The 25,398-nt window shown below is 39.0% G+C and overlaps 1 protein-coding gene and 1 pseudogene across 1 annotated transcript in view; one reads left to right on the top strand and one right to left on the bottom strand.

Moving 5' to 3' along the window:
- The window catches only part of WWC2 (WW and C2 domain containing 2), a 295,272-nt gene that overhangs the window by 196,587 nt on the left and 73,287 nt on the right, over nucleotides 1-25,398 (bottom strand). The gene's annotated exons all lie outside the window — the stretch shown is intronic.
- Nucleotides 23,467-25,398, top strand: part of LOC102875469 — a 6,080-nt pseudogene continuing 4,148 nt past the window's right edge.

Genomic DNA, 25,398 nt, shown 5'->3' with positions numbered 1-25,398 from the left:
CACTCTTCCTGGATGATGCCTTTGACATCCTCCCACAACTCATCTGGTCTTCGCTCATTAGTGTTCAAGGCCTCAAACCTGTTCCTGAGATGATTCTGAAATTCAGAATTCTGTGTCGGGAGCTGCAGAGTGGAGATGGAGGGGCACGTCGCCGGGCAAACTGGGAGGCTGGAAGCCGTGCGGGCAGAATCGGGAAGCCAGACAATAGAGAAGCCACTCGCGGCAAAAGCTTCTGACACAAATTAAATGTATACATAATATAAATATATAAGCACAAATATAGTAAGGTCTTGTTAGGAGCCAAGTAGACCATGACCTACAGACACCCAATGATCAGTAGATTAGTTCTTTGCCCTGTGCCATCCTCATCATCTTTGAAATATTTGAACCCATTTGTTATGGTCATTGTGTCAACCCATTTTTGTTTAGGGTCTTCTTCTCTGTTGCTAACCCACTATTTTACAAAGCATGAATGCCTTCTTCCAAAGATTGGCTCCTTCTTACAACATGTCCAAAGTACGTAAGACAAAATTTCACAATCTTTGCCTTTAAGAGAGTATCCTGTTTGCATATACTCAAGAATATTTGTTCCTTTAACAGTCCACGAGAATATTCATACCCCTCAGACTTGGGATACAACAGAGCAGCATTTCTCAACAGGTTTCTGGAGAATCAGGAAATGACTGAGTGACTCTTCTCAATTTCCTCCCCCAAACCCCCAAAACACTATCATTAAGGATGTATGCAATTATCTTTTTATCTGACAGCTGCCATTCACAATAGTTAAAAGATCTACTATTCAACTATTCTGCATATTAACAATAAACACCTAATAGTAACAAACACCAAAAGTGAGACGAGAGTAATGTTGGCAGTGCTCAACTCAGCTAAAGAATGATTGTCATTGCTTTGACAGATGTTGTTGTAATGTGTGCAACACATAGCAACCCTACGTGTAACAACAGTCCTAAACCCTGCTCTATCCTGCCAATCTTATTGTTTCTGACATACCTACCCCCTCAATACTCCATGCGCTGTCCCTCCAGCCTCCCAAGCACGACGTACCTCTCCAAGGACTGGTCCCGCCTTGCAACATGTCCAAATATATCAGAGGAAGCTTCAGAATCCTTGCCTCCAAGGAGCAGCCTCACCCTAGAGAGGTCTCAACCTCTCTAGGACGAACCTGTTTGTTCTCCTAGCAGTCCATTGTCTATTCAGTACTCTTCTCCAGCATCATGGCTCAAAGGCATCAATTCTCCTTCTATGATCTCTTGTCACTGTCCAGCTTTCTGACGCATAGCAAGTAATTACAAAGACTATAGCCTGAATCAGGCTCATCTTGGTCTCCAGACTAACACTGCTGTTCTTCAGTACTTTGGAGAGGTCTCTGACAGCCGACTTTCCCAATGCAGTTCATCTTTTAATTTCCTGGCTGATGGTACTAAGAGTGTTGATTGTAGAGCCGAGCAAACTAAAGCCATTAACAATCTCGATTTCTTCACCGTCTATCATGATGCTGCCAATCAGCCTAGTGGTAGGAATTTTTATTTTCTTGATGTTGAGCTTCAATCCATATTAAAGGCTGCAATCCTTGACCTTTTGCAGCAAGCACTTCAAGTCTTCCTCATTTCAGCAAGCAGGTATGTAATAATTTAACTTGGCAGTTAAGTAATAACGTATTATTTTCCTTTTGTTGTTTTGATGTGGTCATCCTCCATATGTGCATAATGGCCTGTGTTTTAGAACCTAACTGCTAATGAGTGAATTTTGGGTTTAGCTGCAAAACTGAAGCATACCGCCTAATTCCCATCTCCATTTTAAATGGATTAGTCTATTTCTTTTAACTGAATTTTTATGGTAATATTGAATTCTACCAGCAGGAGAAGCATCCTTTACCTAACGAGTAGAATTTTCTTAACAGATGTACTGAGCAAAAATAAACTGTTTAAAACATAGGAAAACATACCACTCAATACTACAAATGCTAGTTGTAGCTCAGTCATCTACTAATCAAATGAACCTTGGAAGATTTATTTCCCCAGTAATAAAATTCATAAAATTGTATCTAGGCTCTTACCATATAAATTTGTTATAAAAATTAAGTGATACCAAGACAGTGAAGGCAGTTTGGAAATTACACAAACTTGCTTGGCTTTTGTTCCTAAAGAGTATGTTACAGAAGAAAAGGCATATTCTAGACATAAGGGAAGCTTACTATCAGTGTTCCTCAACCTTTGAGTTACAAAACAGGAGGATTCTACAGACAAAATTTTGAAGAGCACAGGTATCATAAAAAGAAGATAAAAGGAATACACAGAGCCACATTATCAAGAATAACTGGTTGACTGTTGTTGTGTACTGTTTAGTCTGAACCAACCCATAGCTGACCCTCTGGTAGGTTTTCAGAGGCAGTTAATCGCACTGGAGGAGAATGCCCATCCTTCTCCTGCAGAGCAGCTGGTGACCTCAAACTGTGTTCAACTCGATGACACCTAACAAAAACAACCAGCACCAAAACAACAAACAACTCTGTCTTGGAACAAATCTGCCATGGAAGATGTGCAGGCAGAGTGTGCATCAGAAGCAAGAATAGTGACACTTTATACTTCAGGCACTGGAGGAGTTTATCATGCTTGCAAAGTATACAGTAAGTAAAAGAGAAGATCCTCAATGAGATGGACTGGCACAGTGATTGCAACAAAAGCCTTCAGAGTACAGCCAAGATTGTGACTATGGCACAGCACTGAGCAGGATTTCATTCAGTTGTATATAGAGAATCTATCAGTTGGCGTCCACTTGACGGCACCTAGTAATACCAAGCAAATTCTGTTTAAATCAAGGTAAATGAAAAGCTTGTATTATTATGTAAGGATAAATACAATGTGTTTTTAAGGATAAATACAATGTGTTTTTATAATGAGCAATGTTTCACTATATAGCAAACATCATTAAACAAATCTGCCCTATCACAAAGATAGCCTAAAAAGAAATGCAACTAGAACATCTCACTAGTAAGGTATATCACAAATGAGTAATGACATCTGGAACCATACATTTTTCTCTATATAAAAATTTAATTTAGTCCTGGCAGCCATAGTCTTAATTACTGTGTTCAAATATTAATTTTAACCTTCAGAAGAATTATTTTGTAATATTTCAAGATTTTAAGATTAACATTAGCCCGTTTTCCTCACTCTGGTAACAAAATCTAGGAAAATACTCTGTAAATTTGTATTTTTAACTTTAATTGAAATTATAAAGTAAGATATTAAGAACAGATTTTATGGAGAACAATTAAATGTCTTCAAATAAAGATTGTCATAATTTACCAACATTCAGCTTAAATCATCTATACAACTTTTTCAAAAAGTATCTTGATGTTTATACACCTACACATATGTATAGGTACACACACAGAGGAAAAAAAAATCCATTAATAAATCAAAGCAGCTGAAAAACTAAAGCAATGAAAATTCACCTAAAGGTAGGAAACTTAATTATTCAGAATTAATTTTGAGGATTTGAAAGCAGGATATCAATTGTCTTTATTTTTAAAAGATTTCTGAAAAATGGCTACTTGAAGAAGATACTTGACAAAAGTTTACAATAATTTCCTTCTTTTCTTTTCAGTAGGCAGTATATTAATTTTATATTCATTAATAGTTTGACCTTTCTATTAAGGTATGGTTCACGCAAGGAACATTAAATCTTAAATCATCACTAGCTCAAAACATTACTATTTTTCACTATAGTGAAAATGTTACTATATTTTACTTACTGTTCTAGAAATGAAATGTACTATTGTTCTTTCCCTTAAAATGTTTATGAATCATTAATACTGCAAGAATGATCATCAAAGAATAAATCATTATTCTTACGACTTTGTTACTTTTGCTATGTGCTGTCAAGTCGCCTGCGACTCCTAGAGACCCTATGTACTACAGCCCTAAATCCTGCCCTAGCCTGTGCCAATTTCACTGTCTCCGACACACCTACCCCCATTACCACAGTCACTGAATCAATCCATCTCATCAAGGGTCTTCTTCTCTTGTGCTTTTCCTCCACCCTCCCAAACTCCCAAATATCTAGAGGTCTTTAAACTGTATCTAAACAGGAACACATTAGCAGGCAAATTTCATCTCTAAAGCAGCACTAGTCAATTACTAACTATGAAGCTATTAGTAAATTCTCAATTCCGTTAAGAAGGATTTAGGGCTGCTGAGCAATGAAAGGAAGCACATGAATGAAGAGTGTGGCAGCCCAAACATGCTGGCCTGATGAGGATGTTTTTGGCAAAATGTCAATTGAGTTTGGCTTTCTTTTAACTCAGGGGGTCATATCTGAGTCACTCACATGGCAAATAGTTTACCCTGGTAAATATTCAGAGACTGTCAACTTAATTTTAATCGTAAGTCAATAAAATTTAATTGAAAAAAATTAGCTTGCAAAAGTGTCGTATTACAAATTCTAAACCTGAGTAAAGGTATTTTGTGGAGAGGGCCTGCTGGTACCCCTTCTATCAAGGGATCTCTACTGTCAGGATGAACTTCACTCCTCTTTCTTGACAGCAGATTGGGAGGGGGTGGTTCATGCTTTACTTATTATTGCTCACTCTGGGAAGAAAATGACATTGTCTGGGTTTTCACTTTATATAAAATTCATGGAAGGAAGCTGGATTTTCTCTGTCTTACACTTGAGAGAAACCCTCACAACCACTGTGCTGGGTCAAATGCATAGTAGCTCTCCATCAGGTATCCGAGATTATAAATCTTTACATGAGGAGACTGCCCATCTGTCACCTATAGAATGGCTGGTAGATTCAAATCACGAGCCTTTAGGTTAACAACCCCACATATTACAAGCTACTCCATCTGGGTACTGAATAAGAAAACCATCCTGATACCCTCAGGTGACATCAGGCTGCCACTGAAGGAAAGCCAGAGCATACACCACATGTGGCTCCATTCCAGAACTGCTCAAACTGGTGCAGACTTGGAGTGTGCATAGGGGCAAGCATATCCAAATCCACAAAACAGACCTGGCACAATTCCTCAAACCATGCTTAAAACATTACTTGACTATTAAAACAGGCACAGAAACTTGGCATAAGCCTTTGGAAGAATACAAGAGAGTACAGAGAAACATTCCCTGTATGGAAAGATTCGTGTTTGCACATGCACACACACAGTGGAGTTTCAATTCTGCATTAAGATTACCTTGGTGGAAAACTTCAGTGCATAAACTGAGGACTGACTCAAAGAATATCCAAACTGGCTTGACTTTAAAGGGGACAGAAGTGACAAGTTGATACTCGCAACAGATTCCAACAAAAAGACGTATTTGGAGAGAAAAGGTTTTGCATAATGAGGTCAAATCTGGACCAGATTAGTAAAATCCATATTCAGCAATTGATCATTCTCAAGTAGTATGCTCCCTAGGACCTGTGGCTGTGGCTCTCACACTTCTTACCAAGATTTTTTTAAAGGACTTTTATATTTTCTACTCTGTATCATATCCAGAGTATTCTTGCCTCACTCTATGTATTTATTAAACTGATATTGTTCTATATATTTCTTTGTTACTGGTTAAACCTATGTTGCCCCACTATAGTACACATATTACATGAGGGCAGGACCTTGTTCTGCTTTTCTCTTTACTAACTATCAGACCCTACAATAATTACTGGTTTATGTTAAAAAAAAAAGCTTAAAAAAATCACTACCCCCATCATTGTAGAGTTAGAATTGATTCACAGCAGACTCTCTATGAGTTTTCAGAGGCCACAAACAGCAGAGGAGACATCCCATCTTTCTCCAGCAGAGCTGCTTGTGGATTCAAATCACCAGAGACAACACCTTAGGGTCACCAGAGATTCTAGGCATATGTTGTTATTATGTGTTATTTAGTTGCCTTTGACTCGGAGACTGTATGCTCTGAACTCTGCCCTATCCTGAGGCAGCCTCACTATCTCTGACACATCTAGTCCCATTACCCCAGTTACTGTGTCAATCCATCTCATCCAGGGTCTTCCTCTCCTGTGCTGTCCATCAACCCTTCCAAGCATGATTTCCTTCTCAAGGCCTGGTCCCTGCTGGCGATGTGCCCAAAGGAATATCAAAATCCTTGTCTCTAAAGAGTAGCTTGATTTCATCCCCTCCAAGATAGACCTATTTGTTCTCTTGGCTGTCCATGGTATGTTTAATGTTCTTTTCCAGCATCACAGCTCAAAGGCATCAATTCTTCTGTCATCCTTAGTCACTGTCCAGCTCTCTGATGCATACCAAGTAACTGGCCTCAATTAGAAACTTTAGCCTCTAGACTAACATCGATGCTCTTCAGCACTCTAGAGAGGTTCCTGCAGATTTCCCATATGCAATTTGTCTTTTATTGGACTGCAAGTTCCAAGAGTATTGACTGTGGAGCTAAGCAAACTGAAACTGTCGGTAACCCCAATCTCTTCTCCATCTATCATGATGCTGCTCACTGGTTCAGCAGCGAGAATCTTTGTCTTCTTGATGCTGTGCTTCAACCCATATTGAAGACTACAGTCCTTGATCTTCTGCAGCAAATGTTCTTTCTCAGCAAGCAAGGATGTACCATCTGTATAATACAAGCAAGCTGATGATGAGTCTCCCTCCAATCTTGATGCCACATTCTTCCTCATAAAGTCTAGCTACCCAAGTGATCTGTTTTGCATTTAGATTGAAAAGGTATGGAAACAGGATGCATCCTTGATGCACTCCTTTCCTGATTTTGACCCATTCAGTATTTCCTTGCTCTGTTCTGACTACTGCTTCCTGGTCCAAGTATAGGTTTCATATGAGCACAATCAGGTGTTCTGGGATTCCCATTCTTCTCAAGGTTAGCCACAATTTGTTGTGATACACAGTCAAATGTCTTTACATATTCAATGAAACATAGATACACATTCTTTTGCTACTCTTTGCTTTCAGCCAAGGTGCATCTAACATTGGCAATAATGTCTCTAGTGCATGGCCTCTTCTAAATCCAGCTTGTATTCCTGGGTTTCTTATATTTCAGCTTATATTTCTTGTATCTCTGTCCATCTGTTCCATTCATTGTTGAGTAATCTTCAGCAGGATTTTGCTTGCATGTGGTATTAGTGAAGTGTTCAATAATTTCCACACTGTGTTGGGTCATCTTTTTTTGGAATGGGAGCAAATATGGATCCCTTCCAGTCAGCTGGCCAAGTGGTTGTCCTTCAGATTTCTTGGCATAATTTGGTGAGCGCATTCAGGTCAGCATCTGTTAAAATATATCAATTCCATCAATTCCTAGGGCCTTTTTTTTTTTCAATTCTTTCAGAGCAGTTTGAACTTCCTCTCTCATCACCACTGTCTCCTGATCATATGTTGTTTCATGAAATTCTGTGTCAGCTTGTTCTTTTTGGTACAGTGACTCTGTACTCCTTCCATCTTCTTTTAATGCTTCCTGGATCATTAAATATTCTGCCCATAGTATCCTAACTTATTGCAACTTGAGACTTCTAGAGAACCTATTTAAATTTAAAGCAAAAATAAAGCTAAACCAGCTATGTTGAGTTGTTTCCAACATATGGTGGCCCCACGTATGTCAAAGGAAAATTGCACAAAATCGTTTTCACAAGTAGATCACCAATCCTTTATTCCAAGGTACGCTGGGTGAGTTCTACAATCAATCTTTCAGTTAGTCACCTAGTTAAGTCTTTGAAACACCTCTCAGCCCACTGCCATTAACTTGGTATTTTTTTCCTTTTTCTTTCTTTTTTTTTTTAAGTCATAGGTCAGAGTAGAACCACCCCAAAGTTTCTAAGTTTGTAAGTTGGACAGCGAATAAGAATGACTGAGTAATCAATGTTTTTGAACTGTGGTGTCAGAGAAGAATACTGTACATTCCAAGGACTGCAAAAAAGAACAAACAAGTCTGTCCTGGAGGAAGAAAGTGCAGCTAGAGTGCTGCTTAGAAGCAAGGTCATCTCACATACTTAAGGAATGTTATTAGGAAGAGCTGGTCCTTGGAAACACACTTTGCTCGGAAAAATAAGTGGAGGATCAGAAAAGATAGGAAGACCCTCAAAAAAAATAGAATGACAAGTGACTGTCATAATGGGCTTGAACATGGCAGAGATTGTGAGGATAGTGACAGGATAGAACAAGATTCATAAATGTTAAATTGTAGTCAACTCAACAGCATACAAAAATCTTTTTGGAAGAAACCTGTCAAATTCTTCTTCCAAATGGCAGCTGGTTGAAGTGCTAATCTCTGAGTAATAAATGAGTGCCTTAACCACTGCACCAATAGGGCTCCTTTTACTTCACCAAAGAACCTCTTATTTAGGCTTATAGGGTGCTATATTGCTTGAGGTGTAGAGGGATGGTAATTGGGTAGTCTTTAATAACCTTGAATTTCTTTGGAAAGCCATTCCTCTTCCTCTGTGAAAGAGGACCCATCTGTTTCCCAGCAATCCTGTGTTTCCTTCAAAGAGTAGCAATTAATGGTGAGGATTCTCCTATTTCAGTACCAGGAGTGAACAGCTCAGGAAGGTTCGTTACTATCTCTTTCTAAGCTTCAGTAAATCTAAAAATAAGGGTATCAACAATTCATCCCATGGGGTTACATATCATGTAATCTAGACCACCAACTACTCATATGCAAGTTCAGGCTGAAGTGGAGGAAAATTAAATCAAGTCCACGGGAACCAAAATTTAACCTTAAATCTATTCCACTCTAATTTAAAAACCATCTCGGGAACAGGTTTGAGGCCCTGAGCACCAATGAGCACAGACTAAATGAGCTCTGGGAGGATATCAAGAAAATTGTCCATGAAGAATGCAGAAGATCATTACAAAGGCTGAAGAAGAAGGAAAGACCAAGATGGATGTCAGATGAGACTCTGAGTATTGCATTAGAGTGCCGAGAAGCCAAAGCTAAAGAAAGAAACCAAGAAATCAAAATGCTGAACAGATGATTTCAAAAGGCAGCTCGGGACGACAAAGCAAGATACTATAATGAAATGTGCAGAGAGCTGGACTCAGAAAATCAAAAGGGCTGAACTCACTCAGCGTTTCTTAAGCTGAAGGAGTTGAAAAACAAATTCAAGCCACGAGTGGCAATACTTAAGGATATTTTGGGTAGCATGTTAAATGATCCAGGAAGTATCAAGAGAAGATGGAAAGAGTGCACAGAGTCACTGTATCAGAAGGAATTAGCTAACACAAAAGAATTTCATGAAATAACATATGCGTAAGAGCCTGTGGTGATGAAGGAGGAAATTCAAGTTGCTCTGAAGGAATTGGCAAAAAAACAAGGCTCCAGGAGTTGACGTCATACCAACTGACTTATTTCAACAGTCGCTGCCCTGGATATACTCACTAAGTTGTGCCAAGAAATCTGGAGGACAGCCAGCTGGCCAACTGACTGGAAAAGATCGATATTTGTTCCCACTCCAAAGAAAGGTGACCCAATAGAGTGTAGAAATTATCAAACAATATCATTGATATCACATGCAAGCAAGATTCTGCTGAAAATATACCAAAAACATTTGGAACAATATGTCAACAGAGAACTGCCAGATGTGCAAGCTGGATTTAAAAGAGGCCGTGGTACTAGGGATATTATAGCTAATGTTAGGTAGATCTTGGCAGAAAGCAGAGAATATCAGAAGACTGTCTATCTGTGTTTCATTGACTATGCAAAGGCTTTTGACTGCGTGGATCACAACAAGTTATGGCTGACTCTGAGAAGACTGGGAATCCCAGAATATTTGATTGTGCTAATGAGAAACCTATACTTGGACCAAGAGGCAGTCATCAGAACAGAGCAAGGAGACACTACATGGTTCAAAATCAAGAAGGGGGTCTGTCACGGATGTAGTCTGTCTCCATACCTTTTCAATCTGTATGCAGAACAGATCATGTGAGACGCTGGGCTGTACAATGAGGAATGTGGCATCAGGATTGGTGGAAGAGTCATCAACAACCTGCATTATGCAGATGACACAACCCTACTTGCTGAAACTGAGCAGGACCTCAAGTGCTTGCTGCAGAAGGTCAAGGACTGCAGCCTTCAATATGGATTTAAGCTCAACATCAAGAAAACATAGATTCTCACCACTGGGCCAACTGGCAGCATCAGGATGGATGGTGAAGAGATTGAAATAGTTAACAGTGGCTCCACAGTCACCACTCTTGGTAACAGCAGCCAGGAAATCAGGAGACGAATTGTATTGGGAAAGTCAGCTGTGAGGGACCTCTCAAGAGTACTGAAGAGCAACGACATCAGGCTGGAGATTAAGGTGCGCCTGATCCAGGTTATAGTCTTTGCAATTATGTGCTATGAATCGGAGAGGTAGATAGTGAATAGGGATGATAGAAAGAGAACTGATGCCTTTGAGCTGTGGTGTTGAAGAAGAGTGTTGAATATACCATGGACTGCTAGGAGAACAGACAGGTTAGTCCTGGAGAAAGTGAAGCTGAAATGCTCCTTGGCATCAAGGATTCTGCAGCTTCATCTGACATACTTTGGCCATGTTGTAAAGAGAGACTGGACCTTGGTGAAGGACATCATGTTTGGGGGATTGGAGGGACGGCGCAGGAGAGGAACACCCTTGATGCGATGGATTGATTCTGCTATTGGGGTGGTGAGAATGGGTGTTTTGGAGAGGGCGAGGTTGGCGCAGGATAAAGCAGCGACATGTTAAATCCTTAGAACTATGTGTGGCACAGAGAAAATACTTTGTAGTAGTATTCTGATGATTATCACAACTACCCAATTTTACTCCCCAAATAACATTACGCATTAGGTATGACTATTATCTTCATGTCGTGAAACTAAGGCTCAAACTTGTCACACAGTTACTAAGCACAGAAGCCAAGATTTTATATCTGAGTCTAGGGTTTATGCTCTTAATCCAGAGTATGGTCTAACAATAGAAGTCTGGCAAACATTGATGCTTTTATCACTCATTATTATGAAGGCCATATAAAAGATGATAAAGAAAGAAGCATGAAGAAGCATTTATGTGGCAAAGAATATTGAATATACCATGGTCTGCTAAAAGAACGAACAAGTATCTCCATGAGAAGCAGCACAGCCTGGATGCTCCTTAAAAATGAGAATGGTGACACTTTATCTCACACACTGAGTATGCTGGCAAGAGGGGCAAGTTCCTAGAAAAAGACACCATCCTTGTCAAAATGGAGAGTTTATGAAGGAATGAAAGACCCTCATAAAAGATGGACTGAAAGAGGCTTAAACACATCAGCGATGTGAGGATGGCACACGACTGGGCATGATTGCAAGCTGTTGTGCACAGAGTCAGCCAGTACCACGCATCAACAACATTGGTAAATGAAATAAAACTGGATACAACTCAAGAAAGAAATTTACTTTTCCTTTTTAATGCTACTCTTATACGGTTTCATCAATATTCCTATTCTAACAATAAAGCACTAATGTCATTTGCATTATTTAAAAGAATGTACCTTACTATAACATTGAAAATAACTGTTACCCCAAAATATTCTTGAAAGTATTGAAAAATTGCACTAGTTTGTACTTAGGACTCCCAGTTTGTCACCACATTCTGATAGCAACACAACTAAGGTAAATCTGTTCTTGTCTTTCTTCTTTTTTCCTCCTCCCTTTTTCTTTTTCGGGAAGTGGGACTGGAGTTGGTCTTTTAACGGCACTTGGCCCTTTTCTTCCTAAAGCTATAATCTCAATGCTAGTGTATAATAGGATTTCTGCTATAACTGCTTTAAAAGCAGTTTCTAGCGATCCAGGCTCTCCATTTCTAAATCTTAATTTAGTATGCCCTGAGCAAGACAGAGGACTCTCCTCTTTTAAAGAAGCAATTCAGGTGATTTTATGCAGGTTGTACCAAGATCTTATTCTGCAACATAGTCACTGCTTTAGAGTAAAAATTGTCTTGTCTGCCCTCCTCACTATAGTCTACTACATAGTCCCTAATCCCTGTCACACAGTACACATTTATTCACTCATCAACAAATATTTACTGTCTACTATTTCTCAGGAGTACAGCAGTAAACAAAGTTCTCGCTCAGAGAACGAACACTATCATAGAAAAGCGTCACACAAACGTATATTCTCACATGTGTGCATGTTGTTGTGGATAGTATAGTCAGAAGTGATTCACGGCTAACCCTTCAGTGGGTTTTCAGAGGCAGTAAATCACAGAGGAGGGGATTGCCCATCCTCCTCCCATGGAGCAGCTGGTGGCCTCAAAGTGCCTGCCTTTGGGACTGCAGTGCAGCTTCTTGCCCCTAGGCCACCAGAGCTCACTGTGTGCATATAAGGCATAATTAAACTGTATTCAATTGGGTGGACACTGTTATTCCTTTACCACAGGCAGCTTGGAGATCTCAATGGTTTGAAACAACAAAAATTTCTCAGAACTGAGACACAAATGGATATCTGTAAATCTCTGTTCAAAGACCATTATTCACAACAGTAAGAAAATGGAAGCAGTCCAAATGTCCCTCAACAAAAGAACGGACTGACAAAGTGTAGTACATTCACAGAAAGGACTACTATGCAGCACTAAGGAGTAACAATTTTGTAAAACACTCTCTAACTTGGGAGAGACTAGAGAGCATGTTGTTGTTGTTATGTGCCATCAAGCCACTTGCGACTCACAGCAACCCTATGTACAACAGCCCTAAACTGTGCTCTATCCTGTGCCTATCTCACTGTCTCCGACGACACACCCACCCCATCACCCCACTCGGTCACATAAGAACAAATATTGTGTGAGTACACTACTGTGAAAATATGAGGATAACTGAGGAAGATATGTACAAATGTTCAGAAGGGAAATGTGAGAAGAGAAGCAAAAAAAAAAAGGAAAGAAGGGAGGAAATCACTGGGATAGCAGAGGTTACTGGGTGGGGTTATGGGAAAGGTTCAATGGGGACTTGAAAAGGTCGGGTGATAACAGGCATAGAGCAACAGTAATTACGTGAAATACAATGTATATTAGTGATTGTACATAAAATGTATATATAACACATGATGTATAAGAAAGATTATATACAAATTAATAAAAAAATCCTATTTTGTAACATCACTGGCACTAGTAAGCAGAGAGGTCTGTCCTCATCACTCAGGGAGCTTGGCCATTCCCAACATAAGTAATCATTGTGCTGGTGAGAAAGGGGGCTCTGGAGGGTCTCACAACTAAATGTTCCAGCTGGAGAGAACACAGATCACTTTTCTTCCTATTACACAGGTGACAACTCATCTCTTCATTCCACTCTACCATACAAGAAATGGGGCACAGGCAGAATACACAATCCTTCAAGTCTTCCTTGTATCCATAAGATAAATAACTTAGAAGCCTTTGAGGAATGCCATTAAGTATTGCTATATCAAGTCTTATGTAGGCAATGAAAGAGAATAGACCTTGCTGGAAGAAGAGGTACACAGGGAAATCAGGAAGGGCTTCACTGATAAGTAGGATCCTAAAGGAAGGTAGACTTTAGAAGTTGAAATTGATTAATGGGCAATGGGTTCGTTTTGGGTAAAGGCAGAAGAAGGTAAGCCATGAAGAGATATCAAAAATGAGTATTCTTCACAAAGAGCAATTTAAGGCCCTAGGATGGAAGTGAGAGCTCTCTGGCTTAGTGGTAAGGAGTTGCACAACCAATCTAAAAGCAAGTGGCTTTTAGCAGCTGCTCGCATGGGAGGAAAATGGATAGTCTCCTCTCATGAGATTTATAGCTTCGGAAACCCAGAAGGGGGTCAAGTGTAAGTTGATTCTGACTCTACAGCAATGGCTTCGACTTCTGATTTTCTAAATATGGACATAATGATTTACACCCTGTGGTGGTGGTGGTGGTGGTGGTGGTGGTGTACTGTCTAGTTAGAACCTCTAGTGGATTTCCAAAGCTGTAAATCACATGAAAGGAAACTGTCCATCTGTGTCCCAAGAAGTGTTTGGTGGGCTCAAACCAGAGTCTCTGGCATTCAGCTTTAGTGTGAACAACACAACTCCCTTGGGATTACACCATCAGCACTCACTAATGTTTTGAGAAGCAGAAAGGGAGAGAAAAAAGCAAAAACAACAAAATGGCCAGTGTGGCTGGAGGGGAATAAACAAGGAAAAGATCTACAGGAGATTCCATAGAAAAGGAGCCTGGGACCAGATAAGGGGGGGCCTTCTGAGCCTCTGGAAAGATTTAGTGAGAGAATAGTGAAAATGGTTCTAAGATTTTTTTGCCCCACCCAACTGAGAAAAATAGTTTAACAAACTAAGTCGGCAGAGAAGACTCACCAATGAGATCTCAAAGTCTGAGGCCAAGATGTATCTGGCTGCTCCTAAACCTCTGGTCACTAAGCCGCAGAAACCAAAACAGTACCTTTATTTATTGGCACAGATCCCAACCCTAATTTGGCATCATTCTCAGAACTCATTACAACTACTCAAAAATTTGACCAAAACTCAAAAAAGTTTGACCAAAACCCTCAGGACAATTACACATGCTATCACTATCTACACAGAACTCAAGTGACCTAGTGAATAATGAGTTGCACTGGCAACTCAAACGCAAGTAATTCAATGCCATCAGCTACTCCAAGGGGAAAAGATGGGGAATCTCCTCCGTGCTAATCAGTCTCTGATCAGCTGTGAGTAGTTCCAACCTGACAGTACATAATAACATCACTATCTACAACCTCATTTTATAGCCTATGTTCTGTAGTTCTGTAAATACATCAACAAATTACATATAGTGCCATTAGAAACTAAACATGTAAAGAGACTATTTTCAACAACATTAAGGTCAAGGTCCCAGATTAACTCTTCTTCTGAAAACACTAGAACTGAAAGAAGTATTTTCAGCTACAGTGAAGGCACTGGCAAAATATAAAGTTCCTGGAATTGATGGAACTGAGCATATTCATTTTTGCCTCATCTATGAGCAAGAAATGAAATTAAAAAAATACACGTCCAAGCCAGGAACTGAAACAAGGCAGAAACTAGAAAGATAAGTGATTATAGTGTGTGTGTCGGGGGTGGGGTGGTGTGGAATGGATCGTGGTTGTTAAATGCTGTCAAGTTGTATACTACTACAGTGACCCTGTGAACGAAAGACCTGAACATTTGTAATTTGTATAATTTTCATCGTTTCTCCAAATTCATAGAGTTTCCTGAGGCAAGCTATTTCTTAAGTCTTAAGTGGATGCCATTTCTGCTTCCAAGCTTGTTTTAATCGGGTAGCTGCACCAGTGTACTCCATGGGTAACCATTATTGCATTTGACACATCAGTGTCACAGTGTTTAGCATCATAGCAAGTAATAATTACCTCTGTACAGCAAATGGACAGACCAGTGCTATACCATTCTGTTTTCTCTGGCTATATTTTTTAAAGATTTGTCCATTATCAGCTGTATGCTTCAGTTTATCTTTAATGTATCTTGCTGATGCATCTAGGTATGTGGTACTTTTTATTCATCCTGTTTGAGATGTACTGGGTATCTTGAACCTCCTGTACATGGCTGCCTCTCATGAGTTTTGAAAGATTTTATATATAAATAAAATATTTCAAGAGTCACTAAACAGCACACTGTCTAGTGAGAAGAAAATGGCTCTTAAGGGCACAGAGCCTTGGGCCAGAGAGAGTAAGAATAACAGAGCCCCTCATTTGCCCAGAGCAAAGAGAGCAGAAAAGGGCCCATGACCCAGCCCCATAGTGCCTGTAGAGCCTAACCAGCAGCAAGAGGTTCATTTATTCATTATTGACTCACCAAACTCACCACTGTGGTACTGAGAATGAGATTTGTTAGCGAAGGCAAAGAAAATTTCACAATACAAGACCAGGTTTTTATCCAGCAGTTCCAAGGTACAACTCTTTAATTAGTCTGAGCTCCAGTTCCAGTTCAGCAAGCAGCTTTTCCTTCCATCATCAAAGGCAAGAATAGCAAAACCTTTAACTGTGACCAGCACAAATGCAAGATGCTTCAGGTCACACCTTGCACAGTTTCTCCACAGCAATGCCACGTCTCACCACCACAACCACCATCATCACCGGGGTCTGCACCAATATCCCTCAAGTCTTGCTGGCCTCAAGTCTTGCTGCTCAGCGTGGAAAGCATTCTCTCTTATCCTAGTCCCATAGCTGCTGATGATTTGCAAAGCCATGCTGATTTATAAAACCATGTGTTTGCAGTTAAGTTAGCTGAAGACAAAAAGAGGCTAACTATAACGGCTTTTAAAAAACCACAATTTTTAAGATACCATACATACATCTGGAGAAAGTAACCCTAGATGGTAGGTCAGATTTGCTAGAAGGTATGAAGGGGGGGGAGGGGGAAGGAAGGCATACAAAGGTGAATCTAAATAAAAACTGATTGTATAAAACCTATTTTGTGATTCTTATCTTTCATGATAGGCAGATAAATAGTTAAGGACAAAAACCATTATGTAAATTCAGAAGAGAAAGCTTGAATTAAAAGTATTCTAAGAAGAAAGATTTGTTCAAAAGGAAAGAAATGATATAAATTAGAATCAGATTGATGGTTGTTGTTATTGTGTGCCACTGAGTTGGAACCAACTCACAGCTGACCTTTCAGCAAGTTACTGAAAGATACTGCCCATCTTTCTCCCAAAGAGCAGTTGGTGGGTTCAAACATCATGCCATTAGGTTGGCAGCGCAGCTCTTTGTCACTGAGCCACCAGAGCTCCCCTAAAAGTTATCAGATAATGCAAGAAGTTCAGTTCAGTAGGAATACGTAACAATTCTTCTAAACTTGTTAGGCGTCATCAGGCTGACTCACAGCAATTCTACCTGCAACAGACTGAAACTCCGAAAAGAGAGAAAAAAAAAGTGCATACTTTCTCCATTTACTAATAAAATAAGTCTATTGGTCCAGCTTGAAGAATTGTTGTCTTCAACAACAGTCCTTCAAATGTAAACTGAAACGTAAACCATACTCAAGATTACAGTCTTTGAGATTCATCAGTAAGTATTTTCGGTCTTCTTTGTTTTGTACAATCAAGTTGCAGTTATGCACAGCAAGCGGTTGATGGGTCTTCCTCTAGTCCTGATAACACATTCCTCCTCATAGTTTAGCTTCTCATATTATTTGCTCAATTGGTGTTCCATCAATTTCTGGAGCTTTATTTTTGGTGAATGCCTTCACTGCAGTCTGAACTACTTCTTTCAGTCCTAGTCATTCTTGATCACATGCTACCACTTGAAATCACTGAGTATCACTATATTCTTTTTTTGGTACAGTGACTGTGTATTCCTTCTTTTTTCTTAAGATGCTTCTGACTTAGTATCCATACATTTTTGTTGGAAGAGTGACTGTATTCTTTCTATGTTGTTAAGATTCTTCCCTGTGTCATTTATTTTACCCAAAAACTATTTAAGTACTTCAACTCAAGGCTTGAATTTTTCCTTCAGTTTATTGAGCTTTGGAAATATTGATCATGTTTTTATCTTTTGGTTTTCTAACTCCAGGTCATTGCACACTCTATAATAATATTTTTCTGTGTCTTCTCAAACGACTTTAAAATCTTCTGTTCAACTCTCCTGTATTATCATTTCTTGCTGTAACTTTAACTTCTCTTCATACTAGAGCTTACCGGTTCTAATCTTATAAGGCCCTAACAACAAAATTTTAAATATACCAAACAAAAACTGTTACAATTATTAAGAAAAAAATATTAATAAAACATTACAATGAGAGATTAAAAATATCATATTTAGTATGACAGGTGAAGACCCAAAAAGTCAGTAACAACATAAAATATTTTATCAAAATAACACTCTAACTATATATAGTTGTTGTGTGCCCACAGAATCAGAACTGACCCATAGCTGACTCTTCAGCAGAGATTGCCCATCCTTCTCCCACAGAGCAGCTGGTGGCCTTGAACCACATGCCTTCAGGACTGCAACACAGTATTCTGCCACTAGGCTACCAGAGCTTCCTAACTAATTAATTATTTATCAATCAAATAAAAACCTCAAAACTTATATAGAGTGCCTGTTCCTGTCAAGGACACATGAGATTTTTATTAAAATGGTGATATTCCAAGCCATTAAGCAAGTTTCAGCAATGGCTAAGGACTACATTACATACTCTGACTCTAAAAGAATAAACATCATTTGTTTAGAAATTTAGAATGATACTTCTAAATAGGTATGGGCCCAAAAATGCATATAAACTACAAAATTTAGAAAACTGAAAACAATATATATTATATATTGATAATTAAGTAGTCAGAGGGATTATTAAATATAAAAATTTAACGTGCTGAGTATCCTTTTTAAGAAATAAAAAAGACCAATAAATCAACTTAAAGTAGAGATGTGAAATTAACAAAATAGGAAGCAAATAAGCAGTGTGAAAATGCAGAAACTAATTTCTTTAAATCGAATAACTTATTAACTTCCTACAAAAACACTGTCAATGATTTAATCTTCCTTGGATCAATAATCAATACCTTTTTGATCTAAAAATCAACATTCTTTTGATCTACAATCACTCTTTTGATCAACAATCAACACTCTTGGTACCAGCAGTGAGTAAACCAGGGGTCATATTACACTAGGCAGGTCAGCTGTCAGAGACCTCTCCAAAATACTTCTTGTTCCTGTTGTTGTCCTTTGCGACTCATAGCGACCCTATGTACAACAGCCCTAAACCCTGCTCTATCCTGTGCCAATCGCATTGCCTCTGACACATCCATCCTGATTGCCCCAGTCACTGAATCAATCCACCTCATAGAGGGTCTTCCCCTCCTGCGCTGTCCCTCCACCCTACCAAGCATGATGTCCCTCTCCAAGGACCTGGCCCTCCTTACAACATGTCCAAAGTATGTCAGACGAAGCCCCAGAATCCTTGTCTCCAAGGAGTAGCCTGGTTTAACCCTCTCTAGGATGAATCTGTTTGTTTTCTTGGCAGTCCATGGTACATTCAATACTCTTCTCCAAAATACTTAAGAGCAATAATATCAGTTTCAAGACTAAGGTGCACCTCATTCAAGCCATGGGCTTCTCAATCACTTACTACACATCAAACAACTAGACCATGTCTATGGATGACAGAGAAGATTTACTGCCTTTGATCTATGGTGCTGGAGAAGAGTACCGAGTATCCCATGTACTGCCAAAAGGAAGCCAGATACGTGTTGGGGAAAATGCAGAGTGTTCCTTGAAGGCAAAGATGACGAAGCTTTGTCTTTCATACTGTAGACATGTAACTAGGTGGGGTTATTCCTTTGAAAGGGCCATCACTTTTAAAAAGATGGAGGATAAGTGAAAGAGAGAAAGACCCCCAATGAAATGGATTGACACAATTACGCAGCAAAGGGCTCAGGTGTGTCAGAGATAATGAGGATGGCACAGGATATGGCTAGGTTCAGATCTGTTGTGTTCTAAGGGTTGCTATGAGTAGTACTCAACTCGACAGCACCTACTAACAATAAATGACAAAAACCAATGAAGGAATGAAACATAGACAATACCATAAGCACAGATGAAATGTAACTACTAATACTACCAAGATGAAGTATAAAATAATTATTAAAAGCTCATGTCAAAAAAATTAAATTTATGAATTGAGATAATTCTTCAAAAATGCAATTCAATACAACCAAATTAAGAAGAAAAAGAAATCCGCATCATTTCATGAGAATTAAAGAAATCAAATCAACAGATAAAAGTGAAAATATCATACCAGGTAACTTCTTTTTCATTCTAACATTCAAGAAAGAATTAAAGCCAATATACATCAAGTATTCAAGAACAGTAAAATGTAGGTACTCTCAATTCATTTTGCCATGACAGTAATCCTTAATATCAACCTAACTTACTATACAGGAGGCACCTCACAATCTATGGCATCTTATTACTATCACTATTGCTGTCCTTAGCTGATGTTACATTACCCCTGAATCATAGTGAACCTGTGAACATGAAGAGATCATTGTTACTAATTCCCAAAGTAGATCACCAGGAGGGCTTTGTTTTCCCAGTATGCCTTAGGGTGAACACTTTATTGAAACCTGTTGCATTTGAGCCACTCTTTTCTCAAAATAGACATGCATTTCACATCAGCGTTAAATTCAAAAGTGACAGAATCAGTTTGGCAGACTAAGCAATGGCAAATACCAAAGATCAACAGCAATACAGTTATCCATGATCAACAAGGCTTAATCCCAGGTATGTAACATTAGTTTATTATTAGAATATAAATTAATGCAATTAATGTAACTCATGTCATTTTTTAAAAGATATTTTATCTCAGAAGAAATAAACTTCTAATTAAATGCAATATCTATTTCTCTTTTAAGATATTTTACTACAAACTAGGAACAAAATAGAGAACTTCCTTAACCTGATAAAGGATGTCTATAAAACACGTATTTCCACAGAAAGCATTCCCGGTGGGATTTAGAACAAGACAAAGATGCTTATTATCACCATTTCAATTGAACATTGTATTGCAAGTTCAAGCTTGTACAGTATGGCAGGAAAAAGAAATAAAAGGATTAAGGATAAGGAAGGAAGAACAAAAGTGTCATTATTTGCAAATGATATGACTGCCTTATATAAATAACCTAGAGGAAGATATTACTCACCAAATGAGGATTTGGTATAAAGCTTTAATAGTTAAGATAATATGATGTTGACAAAAGAATTAAAGAGCCTAATAGAAATGAATGTTGTTGTTGTGTACCATCAAGTCAGTTTAACACCCAGCAACCTACAGGACAAAGAAGAACTAAAGGAACAGGTCTCCAGATCTTTTATTGGTAGATCGAATCTTTTCGTTATCAGCCTAGCGCTTATTGTGGCACTAGAGACCAACAAAAATGTGTATCCAAACTTGGTAGGTAGAAATTGGTATGGAAGAAGTATCACTGCTATTCAGTGGGAAGATGCTGACTTCAATATACCAAGGAAAATACGAATTTGGGTTCATTACACACAACATAGTCCAAAACCAAAACCAAATGGCCAGAAGAACCAAACTAAAAGGTAAACTCTCAAACACAAGATGTAACAGCAAACTGACTTTAGATCCTCAACAAAGAAAAGAATCTCTTGTACAATAAATATGCACAAATCATTAAGACCACAACTCAAAAATCTAATTATGTCAATTTCCTAAACAATTAAGAACGGCTACTGTTCAATAAAAAATTCATTAAGTCAGTGAAAAACCAAGTCACAAAGTTGGGAGAAGACATGTGTAACATCTATTCATTACTTGTTTCTGGGATATATAAGGAATGTATAAAAATCAATAAATGATCAATAAGAACATAGGAGGAGGGGGGAAAATTGAGAAGCACATTTATGTTCACTCTAGTACATAGCAAACAGATGGAAAACCCACCTAAGTGTTCATTCAACAGATAAATGGATAAAACAAAACGTAGCACCTACATGAAATGGAATACTATGAAGCCATTAAGAATCATTTCTCAAAATTACCAATTCTCAAAATATTTTATAAGGTGAATGCATCTGGAGAAATTATGCTCTATGAAAAAAAAAATCACAAAAAAAAATGCTAAATGATACCACATTGCTAAAAAAAGTAAGAGTAGATACAGAAACCAGTAGTCACTGGAAAGAGCTACCAGGAATGAGACCCTCCAGAAGACAAGGGTAAAAGCTCTCTAAATAGCAGACACTTGTTATTTTCACTGATGGGAAAGATAATACAGAATGTGGATGAAATGTGACCAAGGTTAAGTCACTCACTAGGAAGCACACAAGAATAAAGTACAATTTCGATAAAAGCTGTATCATATTCAATTTTGCTAACAAAAAATATATTTCGTTATGTGTGTGTAGATATAGATATGTGCACATGTGTAGGTATATATGTATCTCTCTTGTTAGGTGCCATCCAGCCTGCTTGCTCTATACCAGGCAATGTTCCAGCGTTATTCAAAAGGTTTTCAAAAGCCCTTTATTTCAAAAGTGGATAGCCCATCCTGCTCCCTAGTCTTAGTATGGAAGCTCCACAGAAACCTGTCAGTCATGTGTCATCCTACTAGTATTTGAAACACCAATGAAATAGCTTCCAGCTTTCAACACACAAACCAGCACAGTAGGACAAACTGACAAGGAGTGGTAGCAGTTAACTATGTTGCTATGTGCTGTCGAGTAGCCTGTGACTCACAGCAACAGCTCTGAAGCCTGCCCTATTCTGAGCCAGTCTTACTGACTCCCCCCATTACCCCAGTTACCATGTCAATCTATCTCATCTTGGTCCCTCCTGGCCACACACCCAAATCTACTTTTATTTATACTCTCTGGGGAATTCTAGTTCTATTATGATGGAAAACACATCGAGTGGATAGCTTACTGAACAAAAATTTATTTTCTCATAATTTAGGAGGGCAGAAATCCAAATTCAAGATGGCTAAGGGAAGGCTTCTCTCTCTGTCAACTCTGAAGGAGATGCCTTGTCTCGGAGCTTCTGAACCCTAATGATCATCATTTGACTGGGATCTTTCTTCCTCTTACCTGCTTTTCCTACTTGCTAATTTAATTTCGTTCCTATCTCAAAATGAGAGTCACTTAAAACACACTCTCCATAATCCTGTCTCATCAACATTACATTTCCAAATTGAATTGTAACCACAGATAAAGGTGTTAAGACAATTCCATCCATGTTACTCTTTCACACAGGTCTGAAGAGATATATAAAACATTTAGTAGTAGTCTTCCTCTTAGTAGTGAATAATGGTAAGTAAGCAAAATGTCCTCCTCATGCCTGTGCTATGTAATTTCATAATTTTGTGGCCATAAGAATGGGACGTTTGGCTCTCTGCTTCCCATCGATCCAGACTGCCCTCTCTTCTCATGCAGACTCAGGTGCATTCCTGAGATGCGATGGTGAAGGTTGGAGTAAATGGATTTGGCCACATTGGGCACCTGGTCACCAGGGCTGCTTTTAACTCTAGCAAAGTGGATGTTGTCGCCATCAATGATCCCTTCATTGACCTCAACTACATGGTCTATATTCCAATATGATTCCACCCATGGCAAGTTCAACGGCTGTCAAGGCTGAGAATGGGAAGCTGGTCATCAACAGGAGAGCTATTACTGTCTTCCAGGAAAAAGATCCTGCCAACATCAAGTGGGGTAATGTTGGTGCTGAATATGTTGTGGAGTCCACTGATGTCTTCACAACCTTGGAGAAGGGTGGGGATCACTTGAAGGGTGGTGCCAAACGAATAATCATCTCTGCTCCTTCTGCCAATGCCCCCATGTTTATGATGGGCATGAACCATGAAAAGTACAACAACTCTCTCAAGATTGTCAGCAATGCCTCCTGCACCACCAAATGCTTGGCTTCCCTGGCCAAGGTCATCCATGACAACTTCGGCATTGTAGAGGGACTCATGACCACAGTCCATGCCATCACTGCCGCCCATAAGACTGTGGATGGCTCTTCTGAAAAAATGTGGCGTGATGGCCGTGGAGCTGCCCAGAACATCATCCCTGCATCTACTGGCACGGAATAGTAAAGGTCATCCCTGAACTGAATGGGAAAGCTTTCTGTGTCCCCACCCCCAATGTGTCAGCTGTGGACCTGACCTGCCATCTGGAGAAAGCTGCCAAATATGATGACATCAAGAAAGTAGTAAAGCAGGCACCAGAAGGGCCCCTCAAGGCATCCTGGGATACACTGAAGACCAGGTTTTCTCCTGTGACTTTGAAAGTGACACACTCTTCCACCTTTGATGCTGGGGCTGGCATTGCTCTGAACAACCACTTTATCAAACTCATTTCCTGGTATGACAATTAATTTGGTTACAGCAACTGGGTGGTTGACCTGATGGTTCACATGGTCTCCAAAGAATAAGAGCCCGTTGGACCACCAGCCCCAGCAATAGTGCTGGAAGAGAGAGAGCGGGACCCTCAGCTGCTGGGGAGTCTTTGCCCCAACTCGATCTTCCCACACACTGAGAATCTCACCTCTTTGACACAGTTTTCATCCAATGCCCCGAGGAAGGGGAGGGGCTTGGAGAGCACATCTTGTCATGTACCATTAAAAAAGTACACTGTACTCAGCACCCCCCTCCAAAAAAAGAATGGGATGTTTGGTTTACTTAATATGATTACTAGCACATTATTAAAGCAAACAAATTTAAAGTTTTAAGACTGTGTTGATCTTCATATAATCTGTTTAAACTACAAACTATTTTTCAACTGACATGCATTTACTTTTTAGAAAGTGTATACTTATATGGGGATTTCTGGGGGACTCATGGTAAGAAACTGCACAATGCCAAATCCAGAAGGCATGCTGTTCAAATCCACCAGAGGCTCTGCAGGAAAAGGATGGGCAATCTCCTCCCATGTGATTAAGATGCCTCTGAAAACCTGCTGGAGGGTCAGCTTTGGGTTAGTTCCAACTCAGTGTTATTCAAAAACAACAACAACACAGGTCTATGAGGAGCTGTGATGAACCGGTGGTTAACCAAAAGGTCATCTGTTCAAACTCACTAGCTGCTCCAGGGGAGAAATATGAAGCAGACTGCTTCAATAAAGATATATACTGCCCTGGAAACCACGAGTACTTCTATTCTTTCCTACAGGATCGCTGTGCGTTAAGAACCACTTGAAAGCAGTGGGTTGGTTTGTTTTTGTTTGTTCAATTGTTTATAGTCATATGGACCTAACAACTGTATAGAACTGTGTTGATCCCACAACAATCAAGCAAGCAATTAGGACCAGAACAAACAACTCTCATACATTTTACCCTTTTTTATTCACCTATTTTCCCTCTAAAGCCTGACATGTACTAAATCTCTTTTTTCTCATCATAGTAATTTCCTTTTTCAAGAATGTCATATAAATGAAACTGTGTAACCTTTAAAAACTCTGATCCAACATAATACTGTTAAGACCCATCCAAGTTGCTGTATCAGCCATGCCTTCACTTTCACTGCTGAGTAATATTCAACTGAATATATTTATCCCAGAGTTTGTTTATCCATTAATCTGATGAATGACATTTGGATTGTTTCTAGTTTGAGGAGATTACTAGAATTATAACCAACACCAGTGCAAAAGTTTTTGTGAACAAAAGGTTTTACTATGAAGGTTTCAGTTACTTTATATCCTAGTCCAACTTGTATTATTACGTTCATATTTTATCAATTTTAACAGCTATATAATATTATGTCAATGAGGTATTAATGGGTATTTCCCTAATAGCTAATAATACTGGGACATATTTTAGTTTGTTTTATCCTCTCAAGTAATGTGTGTTTTCAAGTCTTTCAAGTATTTTTAAATTGGATTGTATGTATTCTGTTAAACGTTGAGAATGTTTTACCAATGCTAAGATATAAATTGAGACATATTCTGGAGATGAAAAGGTGAGGAAAAATGGAG

The sequence above is a fragment of the Elephantulus edwardii genome, unplaced genomic scaffold, assembly GCF_000299155.1.
Source record: "Elephantulus edwardii isolate Elephantulus edwardi_28Jun2011 unplaced genomic scaffold, EleEdw1.0 scaffold00018, whole genome shotgun sequence".
Lineage (NCBI taxonomy): Eukaryota > Metazoa > Chordata > Mammalia > Macroscelidea > Macroscelididae > Elephantulus > Elephantulus edwardii.
This window is presented reverse-complemented; position numbering and strand designations above follow the sequence as displayed.